The sequence below is a fragment of the Struthio camelus genome, chromosome 8 (assembly GCF_040807025.1).
Source record: "Struthio camelus isolate bStrCam1 chromosome 8, bStrCam1.hap1, whole genome shotgun sequence".
In the NCBI taxonomy this organism is placed as follows: domain Eukaryota; kingdom Metazoa; phylum Chordata; class Aves; order Struthioniformes; family Struthionidae; genus Struthio; species Struthio camelus.
In genome coordinates, this window is record NC_090949.1 from 34,227,228 (window position 1) to 34,249,940 (window position 22,713).

At 41.4% G+C, this 22,713-nt stretch overlaps 1 protein-coding gene across 17 annotated transcripts in view; it reads left to right on the plus strand.

Moving 5' to 3' along the window:
• Window positions 1-22,713, plus strand: part of FGGY (FGGY carbohydrate kinase domain containing) — a 333,758-nt gene that overhangs the window by 133,235 nt on the left and 177,810 nt on the right. The window contains exon 1 of one of the 17 annotated variants that reach the window (XM_009688420.2): window positions 18,475-18,493. The exons of the other annotated variants lie outside the window; for them this stretch is intronic. The gene's annotated coding sequence lies outside the window, so the exon portion shown is untranslated. Of the gene's footprint in view, window positions 1-18,474; window positions 18,494-22,713 lie in introns of those variants that run through there. 17 annotated transcript variants of the gene reach the window in all.

Consider the following 22,713-nt stretch of genomic DNA (forward strand, 5'->3'; position numbering starts at 1 on the left):
AAGTAAGCAAAAACAGCCCTGTTACTTAGCAACATGCAAAACAAAACAAGTAACAGCTTGGTTGGCATCTGACAGGGCAGGTTTTGCTCTTTGCAGTGGAAAAGACGACTGGAGAAAACTTGGAGTAATTTTGGCATTTCTGGTGACCCGGAAACAACTTCCTTTTCAACAAAATGGTTACCTGACTTCTAGATTCTCCTAGACCTCCTCCCTGCAAACATAGAGCACTTGGGAAATACGGCTGCTCTGTTCTTGCCACTCCTATTCTGCCACGGTCTAACCTGCTGTGTAACGCAGGTCGTCTTCTTTTCCTTCATTTCCCTCTTTCTGAAGTCGCTTACACCCACACAAAGTGGATAAAGTGAATGTAAAGGCTACCGAGGCAGAAGGACTTTGAACATTGTGCACAGGTGTCAGTGACTAGATAAAGTCCTCACACATGGGGGAGTATCTGTGTGTGACTTGTGTGTGGAAATGGAAAGAAATGTTCAGTAAGTAAAAAGTTACACCTAAGTATACAATTAATAAGTTCCGCAAGTGAGTTTCAATCAGTCTGTGGAAATAGCTCTGCTTTTTCATTTGATTTCATTCAGACTCCTAATTAAAATAGCACATTTTTTCAACCCTCTCCCCCCAAGAAAAAAAAAAAAATCAGAGCTCAGGTCACAGTATATTATTAGATGAGTTTAAAAGTTAGTCCTTAAAGCAAGAGAGTCACTTGCTTACTTAAATGAAAGCTGTGATGTCCACTAGAAAGCTGTACTGACGCAGCTGTGTCTATTAAGAATGTGAGAAGGTCGTATCTCTCAGCAACCCAGCTCTGCTGACAGAAGCTGTGATGGAGATGGACTCCTACCAGCAAACCAGCCCGTTTGGTCAAAGAGCTTATTCTGCTTGGGGAACTCTTGCTGGAACGAGCTACATATCCATCATAGCTGTTTCCCAGGACAGATCTGCAGATATTTCTGTCTGAGCAAATTCTTTCTGAGAAAATCCTTTCTCGTGTCGGCAAGCCAGGAAGTGATCAGCCTGATCCAGGACCTACAGGTTTAAGCAAAAGCACAGGGTGTCCTGAGATTTGTAGTCAAATTGCAAGAGGTAGCAGTTGTGACGGGGACGAGGCGGGGGTGGTGGGTGGGATTTGGTTGGCTTTGTTGTTAGAGAGGTCGAGACTGCCAGGCAGCCAATTTTTTAGCAGAATAATTTTCTTTTGGGAAATGCTGTTTTGGCAGAATTAGAATTTTTGGGGAAAGTTCGTGTTGATGAAGTTTTCAACAGAAACATTGATACTACTCAAGATCGAAGCGGAGACTTTCATTTTGACTCCTTGTTTTAAAGTTTAGCTTCTAAAAATTACTCTAATATTAAAGATTAATTATAGATATGAATGTTATGACATTAACAGATGGAAATTCTTAATGAAGTATTTTTGATGCCTTCAAACTAAAAATAACTTAGAATTTCCATTCTGTGAAATATTTGATGCTTTTCTTTCTGATTGAGCAAAAAAGCAAATGTCAATGTTAGAATTTCGCATGGAATAAAAATTCCGTTTTCCAGCTGCCTCTAGTATAAAGTGTTTAAGTCGCTACCAATCTGCCTGGATTTTAACTGGTCTCTCCAAAAGAAGACATAGTTTTATTAGTCTCTGGTGCAAAACAGGAAGGGTACGAGGTTATGTTACTGACTTCTTTCTCATTTGCTGAACCCATGGTTTCTCCTGAGGCTTCTACTAGTTCTGCAAGGCCTGAGGCCTCCTGCTATCGTTGGTAACGTGCACCCAGGAGGGATGCAGGTGCTAGAGGTGTGGGAGGGCTGGGTTTTTGCATCAGAATCAGAGTCTCGAAAGGACTATCTCTGTCCTTGCTGAGCAGCAGCAGAGGGTCATGGAGATTTACCTTTCAGTAACAAGGCATCTCTAACCCTCCAGGGAAACAAACTGGCATCCGTCTTTAAAAAAGGGTCTATGCACAAATGTCATACTGACTTAACCCGGTGCAACTCGTGCGCTTATTTTGGTATGGCTTCATACCACTGTTGTGATTGATATTCCCATATGAAGAGGGGAATAATTCTATCAATAATGTGACTGAGAGAACCCCATCTACCATAAGATGTTTACTTGTCAACTATTTTTGGTATTCTTATTTGAATTCAAAAGTAAATATACCAGTAAAATGTGTAAGTGCAACCGAGGTCAAATACATTCAGTCAGGCAGATGCAGATGGTGTTGCTGTGGACACTCCTTTTTTAATTGTGGGGAGAAATTAGGGCATATTTACCATTATCAGTGCCTAAGATCCGCAATGGTTAATAAATTAAATGGTTCTTTTCAAACTGCAAAGGCTTTTGCCTTAGACTTGTGCTGGCCAGTGAAGTCCATTAGTGCCTGAATAAGTGGTAATTAGTGGTAAGAGTAACAGTCGTTAGTGTATCCTAGCTCCCTGTTTATAAATGAGCAGCCCTTAACCAATACCTGTGGCAGGAAGGAGAGGACTCCACAGGTGTATTTGGAAGTGGTCTTTTTGTAGGATTGGTATGGGATAACCCATTTGTGGTGAGCAGTTCATTTGTAAACAAGAGTAGATGCTTCAAGAAATTGGAAACTGCAAAAGAAAGGAGTACTTTGGGGAACATGACAAGTGCAGCAATCCGAGGATATTCATGTCTTTTCTGATTTTTTTTTTTTGAACGGAGATTTTATTTGCTCATGTAAATGGTTTCCAGATACAAAATGTCGCAGTTCTGTTCTAAGAATTAACAGTCAATGGCTGTCTTGCAGAGACCACCTGCAATACTCTCTTGTTACGTTGACACGAAGCAATTGCCATTAAGATACGCGTTTGTCTTAATCCTCTTTCATTAGAGACAGCTTTTGCTTGTTCAGGTCACATCCCCTCACTTTAAGGTAGCAAGGCTGGTGTTTCTCTGTGGCCACAGGGAAGAGTGTCTCCCTGGTCCATGGCATAATAGGGAAGAAGAGGCAAAATGGTAGGATTCCTGTTATGTGCAGAAAAGAAATTGAGATCATATCCATTAGGTAAAGAGCCATGAGGGATGATCTACGTGCTGGAAGGCCTAAAAAGTCAAGTTGGAAGGAATGGAAATGTTTGAAATGGCAATGATGAGTTTAGGGCAACAGGTGAGGAAAAGGGTTCCTGTATATGTACTCCGCATTGCCTGGAGATGGGAATGATGCTTTAGGAGGAACACAGAGGAAGACACTGCTGTTATCACACAAAGAGATGACAAACCAATGTGTCCATTGCTGAACTTAACTTCAGTATAGATAACCCATAGATTTGTTTTACCTGACTTCGCTTGCAGGAGTGATTTATGCTGAGACAGACTTATTCTGAAACCTCCACTCTATAGGTCCATGCAAAATCTTGGGGTTTTGCAGCAGGTAGAATAGACTGTGGATCTCTATGTTTGGGAAGGATGCAAAATACTTTTTGATTCTCATCTTGCATTTGATAAACAACAAAATATATTGAGCTCCTTGTGTTCTTCTTTTTGGTGTCCCAGACGCATTGAACTCATTGTAACCCTGCTGTGTAGTATCAGCCTGTTCCTGCTTGGTGTCTTCTGTATTCCCCCATCCAGCTTTCAAACATCATTGCTTTCTCAGTTAGATTTAACCTCATCTCCTTTCCTGCTCAAACAGCTTCTAAAGGGTGGCACTCCTGAAAGGGTGAGCACAAGTGCAGTGTGGGGACCCCTACGTGATTTCCAAACCCATCTCACCCACTAGGGAAGACATGGGGATGCATTTACACAAATATCATTTTCTCCTGAGGCACCTTTGTCTAAATAGAGAATTTAGGCACACATTTTATATGGTGATACTCTGCAATATTTCAGCTGTGGAAACATCTTTGTAAATCAGGCAAGGAGATGCTTGAAATTATTTTGGATAAGTTATGTTTCTTGACTGTCACGTTTGAGTATTAAGAAACGTGTTTGAATTTGTGCATGTTTGTGTACTCATGTTCACACCCTTTTAAAGTCATTATAAATCTCTGGGTATACTGCCATTTTCTGTTATCTCAGTGAGGACATTCCTATTTTCCACTTTGGATCTGACCTGGAAATTAATCTGTTACATAAACTATCACCCTTCAGAGACTCCAGTATGCAGGACTTCATAGCACAAAAGCTGCTCCTCCCAGGCATTGTCTTGCCATTCTGTTCTGGGAAATTTCTGTGCCCAAATTCAGTGCTGGATCTATGTTTTTTGGGCAGCTTTTTTGTTTTTATTCCTTTACTTTTTTTTCATTAAAGGACTTTTCCACCAAAAGCACAGTTTGGCACACACTAACGATTGGTTTGTTTCTCCTAAGCCACAGCAGTAATGTCTTTGTATTGTATTGGAGGCTTTCTTGTAACTAGAAGAGGGACATATTAAAATGTAGTCATTCAAAAGTACTTGATGCTCAGCAAGCATCACGTGTGACAGGGAGAGGTGGTCACAAGGCTTCCTATAGCTGTGGTATGGTTGGGGGGAGGTGGGAGCTACTGGCTTCCAGCATGGGCAATGCCAGCAGAGGAGAGCGAGGGGAAGGGTTTCTGTCCTTCAGGCCCCCTTGCCGGTATATCCATGCCTGTGTGACTGACATTGTATGTTTTAGGATAGTTGTAGACATATGACTTCAAAGATTGTATGTGTGAGACCAAAATGTTTTAGTGATGGTGACTTTTAGTAAGGTGAACTGGCAGAGCTCGAAGGCATTTATGTGGACAGCAGATACTTCACCAAAACAATGCATGAGTAAAAGCTAGCAGGTAAAAAGCAAATACCTGCACCAAAACAATGCAGGTGAAAACTAGCAGCAAAAATATACAAAGTATCTGGGACCAGCCAGGTCTCTCCTGGTTGGTGGTTGGGAAGGAAAGTACTGGGCAGGGAAAAGAGCCTAGTAAAGGAATCACGTTTTTCGGACTGGAAGGCTTAGATTAAGCACACAGTGATCTGTTCTTTTCCATTCCGCGTTCGAAATGGAGTATTTCTGTCCTAACATCCAATTTTCAAGGAGTGGCAATCCTACACACTCTATCTTGCCAGGAATTATATTCACTTTATATTGGTGAACTTTAGTATCTTTCTTGATACGATGCTATCGTTCACACTTCCAGGAAAGATAAGCAGAGAGATGGCCAGCCCTCACGACTCAGGGTAGAATTACTTATTGGATTTAACACCCATAAGTTGGTTTTGCTGCTTCTCCCAGGTACCTGTCCCATCTGTGAGAACATGCACATGCAGAAGGACAGATGAAGGAACTTCTAGTCAGTTTGCAGCTGGGTTTTGTCACAGGATGAAAGTGTGCAAGATACAGATCAGATACAGCTGCTGAAAAACAAATTGAAACAAAGAGTCTCACAAACAGAATGGCTGCAGCCAGAGTTCATAAAAGGGCTCTATATGCTTTCTAATGTAATAAGCCTCTATTCTGCCTGGCTAGCCCTTTGACTAATCTTAAGAGAAAAGCTGACATCTCTTTTCAATAGGAAAGAAGGACATTTATTTTATTCCTAACGGTTTTAACAAACCTCTCCACGATGAATTATGTATTTACTGTAACTGCATACTCCACAGCCACAAATTCTTGCAGTCTCTGTCCAGCTGAAAGCTCCAATAAAAGAAAAAGGCCAGAAGATTTGGGTCATGCAAAACAGATTTTGTACTTAGATTATTTCAGTTACTCTAATTTCTCCAGTTCTAGAGATTTCACAGACCGGATGAGTCAAGTATATAGTAAATGCGCTTATGAAATATTCACAAGTAACAATTGTGGAACCATATGCTTCAGCTTCTCCTAGCTTCCTGTTTGATTCTTATTTTCTCTCTTCCCCCTATCAGCTATGGCTTTTCTTCTTTTTCAGCCTTCTTTCCTTCATATTGCACAGAATACAGAGGTGGCGACAACTGCCCTTCATTCAGAATAGATATCAAAAGCAGTTAAGTTCTTTTTGGAAAAAGGGTAAAAAACGAGCCATGACCTCCAAAGAAACAGTCATTTGCTAGTGTGAAATGCAGCTGTGTGGGCAGAGGGACTTGTTCAGTGAAGCTGTGTGCATTTGGGAGCAGAAGTGCTGAGGAGTAGCCAGAGAGGAGGCAGACATGCAGTGAGAACTGAAAATAAGAACTGAAAATGTGGCCATGCAGGGGGGTGAGGAGAAGAGTAGGTTTCTAGAGAGGATAGGAGGGAAAAAAAAAAAAAGCAACCTCCAGTTCATTTAGTTCTATTTTGTTCTGGGAAACGGGACTTCATAAATAAGATTACACTGGAGAAATACCCGACACTGTTCTGCGGCTAATGGAAGCATCTTAAAAGACTCTGAATATAGGCCAAGTGTGTGGGTCAGTAGAGAAACTAGTATTTCTATTTGGACCTACATATGAATATAGTGTAATATCCAGCTGTTGAAAATAGAGGAATTGCAGAAAAGCTTCATTAAGGTTCCCATTTGGTAAGATTATCTTTAATCTGACGAGTAAGAGAGATCTTAGTAAAAACCTTGCTGAATGATGGCATAAAACTGAAATTTGAAATTAACATGCACTGAAAGTGAATTTTGCCATGGATATTTAAGTACTTGTATTGACTTTCAGGTTCTAGGAATTGTTTCTATTTACTTACTTGGTTTGTCAAATCCATTTCTGTCTTGGGAAACTTCCCATTTCCAGATTAGAGAGGATCTCAGGGATTTTTACTGATACTGACTTTGCATACCACAAGCAAGCTGTATACACATGCAAAGCTAGGATTTTGAAAAGTGTGATAGTTCCTTGCCCACCAAACACTGAGTATAAACTGTTCTTGCCTTGTAAAGAGCATCTGTTACAGAATTTAGGATGTGATATGTCCCTTCTTATAAAAGGAGAGAGGGAAAAAGTTTGCAGGAATCACTGATGCCATGAGAATGGGTGTTCATTATAATTTCTCCACAAGTATAAGCATTTCAGGAGTCCTAGGGCCAAATTCTGTTTTGGAGCATGCCGCTCATATCAATGGGAGCTTTATGCTGGTGGGGTGGGAGATATTGATTTCTATCACAACTGTGAGGTCTTGTTCCTTATTTCAAAAGTGGATCACGTTCCATTCTCTATTACATCCATTGATACAGGACAAAGGATGTTACTTACAGCCATGCTGGGCCTTTATTTTTTTTTCTCTAAGTTCTTTTATGATCCAAATCTATAAGTAAACAGCCAACATGTAATTCTGCACTCAGAGAAAATGACGTTTTTCCATAAATGTAATTTGGACAGTAATTGGAGTTAGTAAAGCTTTGAAGGTGCAGCTGGGGCTAGAAATAGAGTGCCATGTAGAAGGGTGTAGTTTAATAAAAGAAAGCCTTTCCAGACGACACAAGGGGCCAGGAAGGGGAGAAATTGTACATGAAACCTTCCAAGCAGGGCTTAAGCGTAGGTTTCCTGCAGTCTTCAAGGGTTTGCATTGCACTGGTAGTTGGAAATAGTGCTCTGTTTAATAAGATGATGGGCCATATTTTGCCTCCTGACTAACATCTCTGTTGTTGAGCTTGTACGTAGCTTTATTAGTGCAACCCTATTTAGTTTTGGTGTTACGCATGAAAAGGGTGAATGAAAGCAGAATTATATTTTTATTTAGATATTAGTTCTGTCTATCTGAAAGCCTTGAAGATCTGCAAATAAACCTTTACTAGGAAGTTAGAACAAATGGAGAAAATTACGTGCAACAGAGGTCAGGTCACCAGAACAAGAGGACATGGTGAGAGCAAGGTCCGTGTTAGAAACCTCTGCTTTGTTGCTGACCACAACGCATGCCGTCTTTCATCCTGCGTGAAGGAAGTGGAAAAAAATTTCATAATCCTTTGTCATGGGGTTGGATATGCTACAGGTCATGTGAACAAAGCAGCTTAAATTGAGGACTCCTGGAAAGCTGTTGAAATCTCACGGCCTTTCCTTCCTCAAAGGGGTAAAGTGCTGCATCCAAACCAAACATGGATGGCTGCTTGTCCACTTAATCCTGAGCCCTGACCAAGACCTGCCGAACTGTTCTCAGCAGTATCTTTTGCATCTGAGAGATTATGCTCTGCAGTTTCTTTTAAAACACGGTAGGCCAAGATGAGCAGAGAAGGTATCTTTCGCTCAGTATGAAAATTTTCAATTATTGCAGTTTGACAAATCCTTTGAAAGCAGCATTAATAATATTTGGTATTTTGGCCATTTGGCGGAGTCCCTCACTGCTAGTGTTGTTGTTGGTGTGTCACTGTCAGTATTTTGCACTGAACTATCTAACAGCTGTCTTGGCTTCCTTCCCCGCTAAAACAACTGCTGCTTCACAAAGAACACAGATAATTTTGTCTTCCTTGATATTAACAGATCAAGAGAGGCCTTTGCCAATACAAACTCATCCTTTATTTTTACAGTCTGAGTGAGATCCTTGGTAGAATTTGTTGTTCTCTTTTATTCCGTACTTGGAGACCAGTTGACATCTAATCTTTTAATTTTAACTGATGCTGAGTGGGTGGGACATTTAGAAGGGAATATAAACTCTCACAAAAGAATCAAAGTCAAAAGGAAGCTAAAGGCAAAACAAAAAGCCCTGCACAAGGCACCAAAATGAAAGGGGTTGTTTAAAAGCAGCAGAACAGTAACAGCACAGTCTTCGTCTAGATTTTAAATGGCATTAAGATGGGAGACGCAGCACTTCTGAGTAACGTTCATCTCCTTCCATGTCCACAAATTCCGTGCTTAGCGCATGGGAAGGACAATGGTTTCATGCACTAAATGGGAAATGCTGTTCTTCCTGCTTTAAAAGCACAGTCCTGCGCAAAGCTCTGCAGCGTCCACAGGGGACCATTTCTCTCTTGGCCTGTGAAATCTCTCGTTGTGATGCCAGAGGTGTTCAGCACAGAGGTGTGCACAATACAGAGTCTGTGGAATGGGATAATAGGATGCTAACAGTGTCTCTCAGCATGACTAAAATGCAGACCTGCTACAGTAGATGGGTGCTGGGCCCATCAGTGTGCTTCTGGGCCAGCTACAGTCAGTGGCAGGAATTCTGTTTTGTTCAGTGGTTTAGTACTCGGTGGGAGTCCAGGACCAGTACAAGGGCACCTGTAATAAAAAAGTAAGCGACAGAAGTTTAGGTGCTCCCCTTAGCAAACAGAGGACAGAGTCCTTTCTGCTATGAAAAGGTGTACTTCTTTTTAAAGAGAGGGATTTCAAACTCGCATGAAATTTTGCAATGTTAAATAGGGACAGTGTTTGTTTGTAATGCCATTAAAGCAAAACTCCTGTCAAATGCATACTGCTGACGGGGTCATCCTCCAGAATGTCTTAGGGATTTTTAGGTGGTGAATCTCCCAGTGATTCAGAGACAACGTAGGTCCTCTGAAAAATCTGCTAAATACTAGGAAAGCTTAGCTTGTGGTAGCTATCCGTTTCCACCAGCTTGGTCTTGAAAATGCTGTAAGTTATACAGTGCTAGACTATCGGGCAGAACGAACGTCCATTCCAGAGCATTCTCACGTCTGCATGTTGTATCCCAGTCATCTCAACCACCACAAAGCAAGCTGCTGTTGTTTTGTTTCCCCTTTTCTTCTAGAGTTATCCATCTAAAAACATGTTGCTCTTTCCAGATTTGCTTAGAAAAGTTCTCCAGTATTGCGCCTTTACAATAAAAGATCAGGATCTCTAGGTTTTTGTTGTTTGAATTGGTTGAACATAAACATAGCTTTCAGTACTCCTTTCACTTTATAGCAGAGTTTTAATGGAATTTATTGCAAACTGGACAGCTGCGGGTGGTTGGTAGTAGCAGAAGAAAGATTTTTTCAGTACCCCGGGTGAAATCCTGAGTTTGAAGTCAGTAGGAGAAGAATTTCACTCAGTCTGATTCAAAGGTAGAACTCCAAATTCAGGCCTTGGCCCAGCAAACGTATATATGCCGGCCTATTTGACTGTGTAAGGTTACATCTTAGCAGAATTGATCATAGAATATTATTTGCAAATTATCTTCTTGGAGTCATGATGGAAGAAAAGTAGTGCAGCAGTGTGGGGGATATCTGCTAGTTATGTGGGTAAACAGTAGGACGGTTTCACTCCCTTACTCCCACATCGATAATGAGCTGAACACGTACTATGAGTAATTTGTTTTTTAAGAATTCAAATGACCCCAGAGCAGAGCATCTGTACTATAGTTAACGCGTTGTTGAAGAAAATGAAGGATCACTTTTGAATTTGGAGTGGGGGAGTGGTAGCGTCTGTATAAAATGCAATAAGATGGAATTATCAGGGGAAAGGATCATAGGTGAAAAATGTAAGAGGTTATTTTTAAGGGACTCCCAGAGGGCACCTGGACAGTATGGTGTAATATAAAAATCCATATAGACCACAATAGAAAGAAATCTATCCCTCTTCCATTACTCCAGCATCTGTGAAGGAATTCATATTCATTTAATAGCTCAGGAAACCCCAAGGACTTCATGTTTCACAAATTATTGTAAATATATCTCTACAAACAAAAAAGCCACCTATTAAATTGGTGGACTATTCAGTGAGATGTTTTCTGTTATGTTTGAGATATACCTTTACCTGTTTTAATGATAGCGGACTACTGTCCTTGACAGTCACTTTGCCTTTCTGTGTTACCAAGATGTGTGTGTAACTGCAAGGGAGAGGTGACTGAGACCAGGTAAATGAGAAGGCAGTCAGTTTCTTAGTTACTTATGATTTCCCTGCTATCATTCTCCTTTTACATTTGTTTGCTGCTTTCCTTTATTCTAGCTTTTACCTTCTCCAGAATGTTTATTTGAATCACAGTCTTCCACTTGCCCAAATTCCACGTTTGCCTCTAAAGAAGTCTGCCCAGTCCTGCATATTATGTACCAGACAGTCATTCTGATCATTGAGTCAAATAAGTGGGGAAGTTGTTTTCTTTAACGTCTGGTGTTCTTTTTATATACCTGGGAAGATGCCAGCCTATCAGATAAATATTTATTTAATAACTAGTGGTAGTAGCAAATAAATATCATGTAGACTGGAAAATGTAATCTGTAGAAAGAGTAGTATATGATCTTGGTATGGGGGGCACCATCAGAAAGTCACCGCTGATACCACACAAAGCTTTGGCAGAGTTGTTTTTTCTCCACTTAGAAAAGAAAGCTTTTGTGATAGCTTGTGTAGCACACATTATGACTTTTTAATATCTTTACTGTACTTCAATTAAAAGCAAAATATCTTTATGTTCTAATTCCTTCCGGAAATACATTGGTGATGTTTTATTAAATAGGTTTCCTGCACTGAGGTCAGGGTTCTCTATGACATTTTTATGATATCAAATGCCTGAGGCTTCTCCAAAGACTGTGCCAAATAGAAAAGTTTGAGACTGCTCTTCCATCTCTCCTGTTTGTGCTGTGTCTAGTCATAACCCAGCTGGCCAGTTGGCCTCCAGGCAGAGAAGCTTAATAAAAGGTGAGAACCGTCTCCCACACAAGCTCTGTCTTGAAGTACAGGTGCAATGACGTCCTGCCACTTGGCTGTGTGAAGCTCAAGCCTGTATATTAACATAGCTCTGAATGGTAATTTAGGCATGGCCAAGATGTTTCCATTTCAGCACCTCATCCCACAAGAACAAAAAACCATGCATACGGGACAGTACTGTCCCATCCTCCTGCACTACAGGTCTCCATCAGGCTTGACTAGTGAACAAAATAGAACTGTAGACAGGATCTGGGAGGGAGAGATGGAAGAAAAAGAGAGCTAATGTTCATGAGCCTGTCGCCCCTTTCCTAGCTACTGTAAATCCTGATCGCAGCATGCTCACTCCCATGCCAGGTTAACCCTCCTGAGGGTTGGTTATGTGAGCAGAGCACCCATGGGTGAACAGGACTTTCCCACCATTTGTCATTTCTCCCAGCCTTCCTCATGCAAGTGTGAAAAATCCAGCTTGAATCACTAACTTATTATTTACACTGTCTTTAAGTGCCAAAATTTAACTTTTTTTCTGATACAACTCAGTATTGGATATTGGATATCGTCCTTGTCCTTGCCTTATTGTGCTTGTCAAAGCTTTTGCTTGGCTTTATGGTTCATTTATAAACTCCATTTCCAGTTTATAGTGGAAGCACTGGCATGATCTCTGCCATGGTACAGAAGATACAACTTTGGGTAAGTGTCACTTGAATAGTGTTGTACCTAACCATCTTTTAGCACCTAGGCTTGCACTGGAGTATAAAAATTTGGTTTTGTTCCTTACATCAAACGCTTAGGTTTGACCTTTCCAAACTGTATACATAAAATAGAAATATTGAGCCTTTTCAGAGTTTAGAAAAAGAGGGAGAGCACAAAATGATAACACTCACTTCATCTATAAATTGGATTAAGTAATATAATCAATACTCTTAGCTAAATATTAAGGTGAAACTATAAGGTATATTTGACTACACTTGATGGCAAGTACTCAGATCCTGGAGAGTAATATTTTTTCACACCTTTCAGGAGTATAAATTCATCCTCAAAGCAGTAAGCTCCTGTACCACTTATGTAGGTATTTTCAAAAATTATCCTGCAAATTTCAGGTTAGAAACATTTACTCATATGAGACATTAATGGTTGGTTGGTTTGAAGTAAGATCAAAAGCTTTTAAGACAAGTTAATCAAATACAGTGAAACTTCTTTATTCCAAAACTCATTAATCCAAATGACTTGGCCAGCTGAACAGTAACCTGTTACCTCTGCTATTTCTGCTGCCATGGCTACATGTTAAGTCAAAACTTTGGCTTTAAAAAAAAAAGGCAGCATTCTGGTATGTCTGACTATATACTAATATTAGCAAGCACAACCCTGAAATAGCATCAGTGTTCATTAATCTGAACACTGTTCTAGTCCAAAAATGCTCGGATTACTGACGTTCCACTACAGTTTTCTTCCCCACACCACTATCAATAGCAGACTTAATACCAACCTTCAAATATACCAATTGCCTCAAAGTGCCTTTAGGCAAATAAGTAATTCTCTGGTGCAAGATGAGGGAATGGAGTTTGGTTTCTGAGTAGGTTAACTTGGACGTTTTCCAGTCAGCAGAGATGTATATGAACTCATTTAGCTGTTTACAGATTTTCTGTTGCAGGCGTTTGGTAATGCGCCTCGTGGCTATAGGTGGAAACTTAGGGCAAATGTGGGCACCCTGGGCTGTTCTTCAGCTGGTGAAGTCACTGTAGCTCAGCCCTAGCCAAGAGAGCTCTTCTGGTTGACACCAGCTACTGCTTTGAGAAGCCTGTGAGCTATTTTCCATCTTAGAGCACAGCTTCGCCTGTAAAGTAGGGTTCATGGTTTTGTATATCCTATTTGATACCTACGAAATAATTCTAGACACCCAAACATAAAAAGTTAATTTAGGATTTTAAGAATTATTATTTTTTCCTAATGCTCTCTGAGCACCAGCTATATAAATAGATCCAGAACACAGTAAATTTAGAAGGAGCAGGCGGAGGGAAATCTGTTGTGTCTGGGTGAGCTGTGGAGGGGATTGTCAGACGTCCTGGCTTCTCCCTCACAGAGGATTGCTGGGGACGATGACGGAGCTGTGCACCTGCGTGTTTCATTGCTCCTTCAGAAGCAGAACGTGTTCACAGCTGTCACCCGTCACTTCTCCTGAGAGAGCTCACACCTGGTTAGAAGGGATGCAACTTTTCATTGGTTGCCCAAGATTCTCTTGGAAAAAAGTACACCTGGTAGTAAAATGGTAATATAACTTGCTAGTCTCACTCTGTAAAAGTGTCTAGTAACTGCAACTAGTCTATTGTTATCTATTGTTATCTATTGTTGTCTATTGTTTCTGCCCCGCAGTATACAAAAATGATGACGTGCCTCCGTTTCAGCAACGGCTCTTTCCGATTCCTAAAGCTTGCTGCTTATTTTTCTGCATTGGCTTTTGAGTCTTGCATCCCTAAACGGAGCATCGTGGACAGTCATGAGTCACTGTGCAGGCACAAAATGTCAAAGTTGAAATAAAGTTTACTGCCACAGTTGGTGTGAACAGTGTGACTGGTGGTGTGTCATTCTCATAGCATGGATGTCTGGGCAGGGAAGAGCTAGGTTGCTCCCCTCTTAGACGAGAGCATAATTCGGCAGAGGTGTCACTGAAAGCAGGGCAAATTCTCTCTTGGTGATCTCTAAAACTTCTACATTTGGGGGATTCTAAGAGACTTCTGCACTTGAAAACAAATGTGATGACTTAAAAGGATGTGTAGGGCAAAGTGCCCTCGGCATTAAGAGAGCCGAATTCTGTGCTCCGGGATAGCTCTGCAGACATGCTCTCACCCCAGCGCTATGGCTGGTTTCCTGGCACGGCTGCGCTGAGTAACCGAGGAGATCTTACGGCCTCCAGGCTCGGGGTACCACGGAGATGGGAGGGCTCTGGTGGGCTTTCTCCTGAGGCCTTACACTAGAACAGTTTGTGAAAATTGTCCTCATCTGACCGCCTTTTTGACAGAAATCTCTACAGCACTTAACGCGGAGAGCTAAAGGATCGTGATAGCAAACTCTGCCCTGCTCCCGTGTTAGGAAGTAAAACTTGTTCAAGACACTTGCGTTGGCTCATTTCCTGTCCTAATGTCACCTCCGCCATCCCAGCTCCCCCTCTCGCAACTCATAGTGTTGAAAACAGGAGAAGCTTGAAGAGTCACTGCGGCCTTGCTGATAACGGCAGAGACTTGGCTCTTCTTTCTGGTTCTGCCACTGCCTTGCCCAGTGAGCTTGAGTAAATTGCTTCAGAGTGCTAAGACTTCGTTTCATCTTCTGACAACTGGGGCTTTTTTTCTGAATTGAGATCTATGGCTGAAGCCTATTGTTTCACTATCGAATGTTATAAAATTAATAACAAGAAGCAGAAACAAAAAATTGCAGTAATTCCTTATTACTTAAATTGTAAATTCTTGGGAGCAAGAGTAAACTTTTATGAACACTTAGCAGGTGCCCAATGACAATTGTAAATAGTGTTTCCTTTCTGGATAATAATTTGAGGATAGCTTGTGCAACTCTGAAGGGTACTTAGCACCTTTGATTTCCAGGGGCATTCAAAGCACACAGCACCTTGCAGTTTGAATATTAGAAGATTTATTTTTTCTTATTTGACTCTAAAGCTCCATTTCCATTCAGTAGAACTCCATAAATAAATAAAATAACATTAAAAAACCCAACAACTGAAAAACTGCCCTCTTGGTATTTTTAGATCTTTTATGGAACCTCATTTATAGAACATTATTTATAGATTTTTGATATAGTCCCAGCTAACCTGCCTTGTTGCCTTTTTGCAGAAGTCTCTGCGCTACTATAGTACATAGCGACTCCCCTGTAAGGGTCAGCATTCCTCTGCAAAGCTGGCACTTCAGCAAGGACGTGCTAGGTACATGACCCAGCTCAGGAGGTACGTATTGTCCTACATAAAGTGCCAGTGCTGAGCCTGTTCCAGTTTTATTAATTCCCATTGCCTACATACAGTTTGAACACTATCATAGGTAAGGATTCATTCTCCTCCTCGTTTGTGCCTCCTGATAGGGGTCCATAGCCCTTCCAAGAACAGTGGTTGGGAGAGGAAAACTGGGAGCAGTGCACAGGAGAAATTAAGAGCAAGAAGGAGAGCCATGAATTTCTGGAGTTCCATGAATTAAAGTGAATTCCTCAAATTCTTTTAAACAGGCAAGTTATTACTGCTCCGAAATTCAGAGATCACTAGATAAACAGGTATATATATGAGAATTGCTTATATGGAATGAGACAGGGCAGGTGGGACTGATGGTTGGGAAGCAGAGACTTGGAGGATGCAGATGGTAGAGATTTGTGATTCTGAAATCTGTTCTAAATCTGGTCTTTCCAAAGATCAATAGTGGTTGTGCTTTGTGTACTAATTGCTTGCTTCTTGCAGAGTCTAGGTTTGGGCTGAGTGCCTCCCCCCACCCTGGTTTCAGAGACCATGTAGGGTGCCAGGTTAGCTGGCTTGCAGCAGCTGCAGCATGGCTTGGATACCGTTAGGATATTCGGCTTTGCTGTCAGACTGTGAATGTCACATTGATTCTTTAGGCTCTTCTGGCCTAAAACAGCAAGGGAGCTCTTCTGGGCCTGAGGGGAAATGTGCTTTCCAGAGATGCAGCAGGAGTCAGCCGCCACAACACCTAAAAGGCTGAAAGAGGCATGACAACTAGCCAGGGTTAGGTTCGCAAGTGCAAGAAGCAACCTTTCCCAAAACTTGAGAAAGGGTCAAAGCATATGGAGCTAGTATTCTGGGACAGTCCTGCTGCTACTAACTCCTGTAACTCTATCTGTATGGGACCATTCCCAGCTTTCAGCTCCCTTCCAGGAGAAAGTGAAACCATACCACCCTTGAGCAAATACATGGACATCCCACTTACCTTGTTTTATACCACTTGCACTTTCACCTCTGTCTCATCAGACCCTAAAAATAACCAATTTTGGTTTCCAAAGTCTTGATATCTCTCCAAGCTGTGCTCTTATTGCTTTTGGACCTCCAGCTCTTGTGAGTCATATCTGCAAACTACATGAATCGGATTTCAGTGGTCACCATCTCAAAGTGGCTGGCCATTTAAAGTGGAAAAATTCACCACTAGTTCATGCATTTTTATTTGGTATATGGTCTCTGTGTTGTGAGTCTTTCCCATTTGTCTTTTCTGGCAGCAAATAGGAAACTTTTTTAAAGTATGAAGACATTCAAGTGTAAGTTTGCATTCAAGGGTACTGTAAGCAAAACTTCTCCGGGTCTTTCATGTTAAGATGTCCTTAAGTTAAGATGTCCTTGCAACAGAAAAATGAGTTTCAAGATTTCTGCTTTACCTACAAATAGTGGAGTTGGTAGGTAACAAATAACAAGGGGAGCCTGAGTAGGCCGTGGCATGCAGCATGGCAGTGTGCCAGCATGGCTCTGCCGAGCAGCAATGATGAGTATTGACAGGCACAAGCTGTGGGAAGCATGTAGGTGCCTCCAGCTGCTGCCAGGAGTTTCCATGGACACTGGGGCGAGATGCACTTGCTGCGAGAAACGTAACGCAGGAAACATTACGTTTCCCTGAGCAGTGCTGGCACAGAGCATCTTCGACAAGCTTAAATTTAAGATGAGGAAAGCATTTTGCCAGCTGCAGCATCTGACAAAATGAGGATCGTGAGTTTCTGCATTCAAAAACAAGTTTTGTTACATTGGCAAGCAACTGCTGGTGCTGATGTGAAGAGTCCTTCCAAATTCTGAGAGAGGGAATTTACACCATGCTGAAAACAGCAATGAAATATACGGCTTCCTTCCTTGCTGTAGCTAGCCTTTGTACTGCATTTCATGTTTTTACTGTTCCAAAGTAGACAGGGGACTGCTAATACTGTTTGTCTGGAAGATATGAACGAAATATAAGACAGCTATTCAAAGGCTACTGCTGTCTTGCCAGTGATTTATGGTACACAGGAAAGATTCTGATGTGTCATGCTGCAGGGGGAAAGGAAAGCGGGACCGGGGTCATGAACAAAAAGGAATTTGCTTATCCAATTTCCGTCTCTTTCTGAATTTGATTGGAACTCACAGTTGTCAGGCTGTGTTTAAGTCTAGTCTTTACTAACGCCTCCTTAACTGCGGAAGGTCAAAACCAATTATTGTTTTGCCTCCAGGGACTTTCCTTCTTTAAAGAGACCTTACAGTGGATATTCTTTAAAACCTTTTCCTTTCAATTAAGGCAGCAGATTCCTTTTTTAGAGTTTTTTGGGGCGGTCGGGGGGCAGTAATCAGGAGATTGATAGATTCATCAATAGCCTTGAAAAATAAAGCCTGTATGTCTCAGGAAGCTTGAAATCTAATTCCTTTCAACGACTTTTCTCACTCTGAACTTTAAATCTGTCATTTCATTACAGCGGGAATGGAAAGCCCCTAGTTTTCCCAGGCTACAATTTTCCTCTGTTTTTTAACCCTCAAATACCACATGAATTTATGCCTCTGAGTATCCGGTATTTAAGTTTTTCATGTAGATAAAAATACTTAAGTTCTGATTTGAGTAAGAATTCACAACTTTAAGGACTGGAGGGAGCTGTGAGAGGCAGTGGCTACATCAGTAGCTTCAGTCTGACAGGTAATTAAGAGGTCTTCCAGATCTCCAGGGTGGAAAGGGAAAATATCCTGAGATACTGTCTTAGATCTTTTCCTTTCATTTCTGTTATGGACAGCCTCGCTTTCACAGTTTAAAGGCGGCACCTTCTTCTACTCCCATGCACTGATACCTACTAAAGCCCATGGCAGCAAATAGCCTTTTTTTTTTTCAATTCAGCTGTGTATCACACCCTGCTGTGATTATTCTTATACTCACTGGGGGGGTAAAATATGCTGTTTCTCCTGTATTTTGAATGTACCATTTATTGTGGGGGAAGTGAGCAGCAGAGCAGAAAGAAACTAATCTCCCTTGAAAGAGAAACTCCAACTCTAAGGCTGAGGGGAGGGAGGCTGCCAAGGAACAGTAAGTGCAGGAAACAATACTTTGATATTGTAATTGGGCATTGCTATTTTTAACATCAGCATGAACCATGAAACCATACTACTCAGTGTGAGATGCAACACTAGCACTTAACCAGGTATTTCTGAATACTGTAATATTTAGGTGGCTGAAATAGATTATATTGACTATACTGGTTGCTCCTATAAAAATGCTAGATTGTGTGTCATATTAAAGGAAGCCTGTTTTTCTGGAGCTGGGAGATTTAAGGTTATTGATTAATTATATTCACAGTTTCACTGAAGGCTTGCAGGACTATGATTATGTGGTTACAGGGCAGCTGTAGTCTTGTGGACTAAGACGGAGGAGAGGAATTAGGAGATGTGAGTCTTGTTCATGATCTGCCACAGTTTGTTTTGTAAGGCTCTGGGCAGGTCACTTAAAATGCTTAGGCTACCACTTGATAGACCTATTTTAGATATCTGCTTCAGGAGAAGTCAGCTTATGCCCTTGATCCCGTTATCCAGACAGGGAGCATGGAGTGACTAGCTCAGATGTAGAGCTCCATCCTAGATGCCCACATTTCATCAGGTAATTTCTATCTTCTGTGTCTAATGGTGATGATGAGTGGGGGTAGGTACAGGGATAGGTCAAAATACTATTTGTAAATGGTTTATAAAGGGTTAATACATTACAAATGTCTTCTTAGTAATTAGCCGTTACTTACAAAGTTGAATCTAGGGGGTGCTGATAAATTACAGTGTACTGTTCCTGCCTGCAACATGCCTATAATAAGCATTAGCCAGGTATTAATCCTTTCTAAAACATTTATGAATAAAATATATATAAATAAAACTTGAATATCAAGTGTGACTGAAATACTATTAAGTATGACTGAAAGCAAAAGTGCAGAGTACTGTTTTCCTTTGTCTCAGTGCTAGTCTTTAACCCTGAGATCACCTCTGGGCAGACACCACAGCACAGTGGTGCTAAGAAGTATTTTATTGGTTGAAAATAACAATCCCCTTGTTACCCACCACGAGGAGAATCATCGAGATCTGGTAATAACTTGCTATTCTTGCCCCACTGGACTTGTACAGATAGCACAATGGAAATTTCCTTTCTGACTCCTGGGAGAGCCTGTCCCCCAAGAGGGCTTTTCTTTTGATAAGGTGTCTCTCAGATCCCGCGTTGCTGAACCAGCCTGAATCAGCACGTCACCATGTGAACGCAGGAAGATCCCGGTCTCAGCCGCTGAGTCACATGAATAACTGGAATAGTTCTGCAGAGCCGAATTAATTCCCAGAACCTCTTCGGGCATATACCAGCAGGCACATGCTTTTGCTCCAGCATTACTTTACAGCTCTAAGATGTAGTGGAAAGGACACTGCTGATATTTTTAATTGTGATAAACCCGTTTGCCTGATGTTAGAGTGTTAAGCCCTGTAAGTTTATTGTTGATGCTTTCCTGCTTCCAAGAAGATTTAAGAATAAGCCAAGGCATAACAGAGCTATTAGGGTTAAGCTCAAATCAACTGCACAGTGACTCAGAGCTTGTAGTGCTTTCAGACCAAGTGTTAAGAGGATGGAGGGAAAATCTAGTTATTAACTATTGAGTAGCCTGTTGTTCATGCAGCCAGGAAAGATGGGTATGGAGACTCTCTGGCTTTTTGGATCTATTATACTTTGGCAAAGGTATCACAGTTACACGAACAGTAAATCAGACAGCTCTGAGATCCTGATTTAGGGAAGTCCTTAGACTACATGCTTGGAATTTGGGCAGAGATATGCAATTCTCTATAGACGTTTTTAGTCTTAAAACTTGTAGAGGCTGAGTGTATGTTAGAGAAAGGAACATGTCTAAAAGAGGGAAGTGAGGAAAGAAGGCTCTGCAGCACAATGGAAAATCCAGATACTGCTCCAAGAAGCAGACCAGAGTTTGGGGGCTGAAATAGGGAAATAGGACAGAAAGAGAATAATAGGAAAGCAAGGTTAGTAGTTAGTGGAAATTTTGAGAGTTTTTCCTTTTAAGCAGTATGTTTTTTGTTGGCTGGATAATAGTGATAAGCTGACCAAGCACATGGGGGAGTGCAGGAGGAGGACCACTTGCACTTCCATTTGTTACTCTTTGACTATATCAGAAATGAATGCAGAGTCGAATCTGCTCTATAGTACAGCATCACTGATGAGGAGCTAATTACATGGCCTTTATTTCTGCCCTGTCTTCAGTCTTCTAGAATATTAAAGTCAAAGTTTATGCAATTTCTCCACCAAATGTTTGCTGGAGGAAACTTCTGAATAAATGTGTGCTTTCACATAGGATCCACCCTTTTTTCCATAAAATGAATGAAGGTGTGTTTGGTGTTCTGATCCTGCCACAGCTCACTTCTGTTTCTCATTCTGTAATTTTTTATGTCCTTCAGAAAACCTTATGCCATACTCTTAACATGTTTTACCAACAACCATCACAAAAGAATAGGAACCTTAGACGTTCAACATAATTGGGAAATATGAACTGCAGAAGCAGAAGAGCTATAAGGCCAGAATTCAGAAGTCTGGGTGTCTATGCTTTATATTTTGTCACATAGGTGAAAGTGTGCCACTTACTTGGGCTTAAAGACAGTATCTTTCACTGTGATGTATCTGAAATGAATGCTCACTAAAAACAAGCATTATTTCTGACACCTGTTGCTTCTTTGGATGGCAAACCAGCAAGTGTTGAAATTCATGATAACAGTCAGAAAGAAAGTATACAGTCCAGTGGCCATGGAAACCTCAGATAGTTTTTTCCTGTTTTTTTTTTTCCTACATTTGTTTAGTGAATGAATTGCTGGTGAATCCAGCTGGATGGCAGCCCAAGAGACTGCAGTGCTCAGCTTAGCCACAGCAGCTTTCTCTTTGCATGTCCTCACCAAAGTACTATTTTCAGTAAGCAACTTTTTTTTCAGAAAAAGTAGTTCATTGCCTCAGGAACAGTGACCATTCTTTCCCTAGCCTCTCTGGCTCCAGCCAGAAAATTAAATGACCTAAACATAAAGTAGCATGTCATGGCTCCTATCCACATGGTCAAACTCTTTCCCTGCATTCCTGCTTCCCAAGCAGGTGGCCTCGTCCAGGCTGCCTTTTGGGAACAGTCTTTGGCCTTTGCTATCCCTGAGCGTGCCTGGGCACTGCTGGGAGCGTGCTAGCTGGCACAGGCCAAAAGCATGCCAAGGAGGGTCCTAACAGCTGAACAGTTTGGAAGGTCATGGGCCAGGGCTCAACCTTGTGCCCTGGTCCTTTGGAGTTTACAGTGCAGATGTAACCTCTATGACAGCTATAAGCAGGGAAGGCAGCTAGCGCCAGTGGTCGTTTTGGTTGTGTGACAGGGACATGAGGAAAAGACCGACATTAGCAGATCACTATGGTGGACACTTCCACAGAATCTTATTTTCCTTTTCACTAGCACTCGAGCATATGTCTGTTCCAAATGCTAGTTCACAGAGGAATACCTCCTAATCCCAGGAACAGCAGGATGGAACATGTGTGGCCAGGATTTTCCAGAACTGCCTAAGGGTCATCTGGATGTTTTTGCATGGTACGTAGAGCTGTAGGATCTTGATCCATGCTTGCTGCACTGAGATACGACTGCAACTCAGCTGACAACTTTTGGTATACTATTGTGCGATTAGGGTGGTTTAAGCGTATCTCCTACAGTTTAGACATTGTGCAAGAGTTTGCAGTTTGCCCCCAGTATTATGATATGATAGCTTGTATCTTTATCAAAACACAATACATAGGACATACTGTTTGCTGCCAATGAAATAATTTTCTGAAATGTGATTTGCCGTATCTTATTTTGAAATAGAGAGCGATTGCATGGGTCTTAATCCAAAGATTGTTGGTGCTTGTAGATGCTTTTCTGCTGATTTCAGTGGGTTCTGTTGTAGGCCCTAATGTAGGCTATCATTGTGATAGCAGCACCAATGCTGTTGAATGTACTCCGCCGCTCCTACAATCACTGCTTTTAAGAAACTCTTTGTTATTTTGTAGGGCTGGTCCAGTACTGTTTTCTGAGTCAGCACCTTCACACAAATGAAACCGGCTTGTGGTTTCATCATTGTCTTCAGCAGGAACTAGATGAGTCCAAAACTGTACAACTACTTTGTGTGATACTAATGCCTGTATTTTGCAGCTCCACCAAGGAAGGGTTAAACAAATGTGTAACATTGTTCTGTTCAGCTTTGCCTTTATTTTTTCCTGAA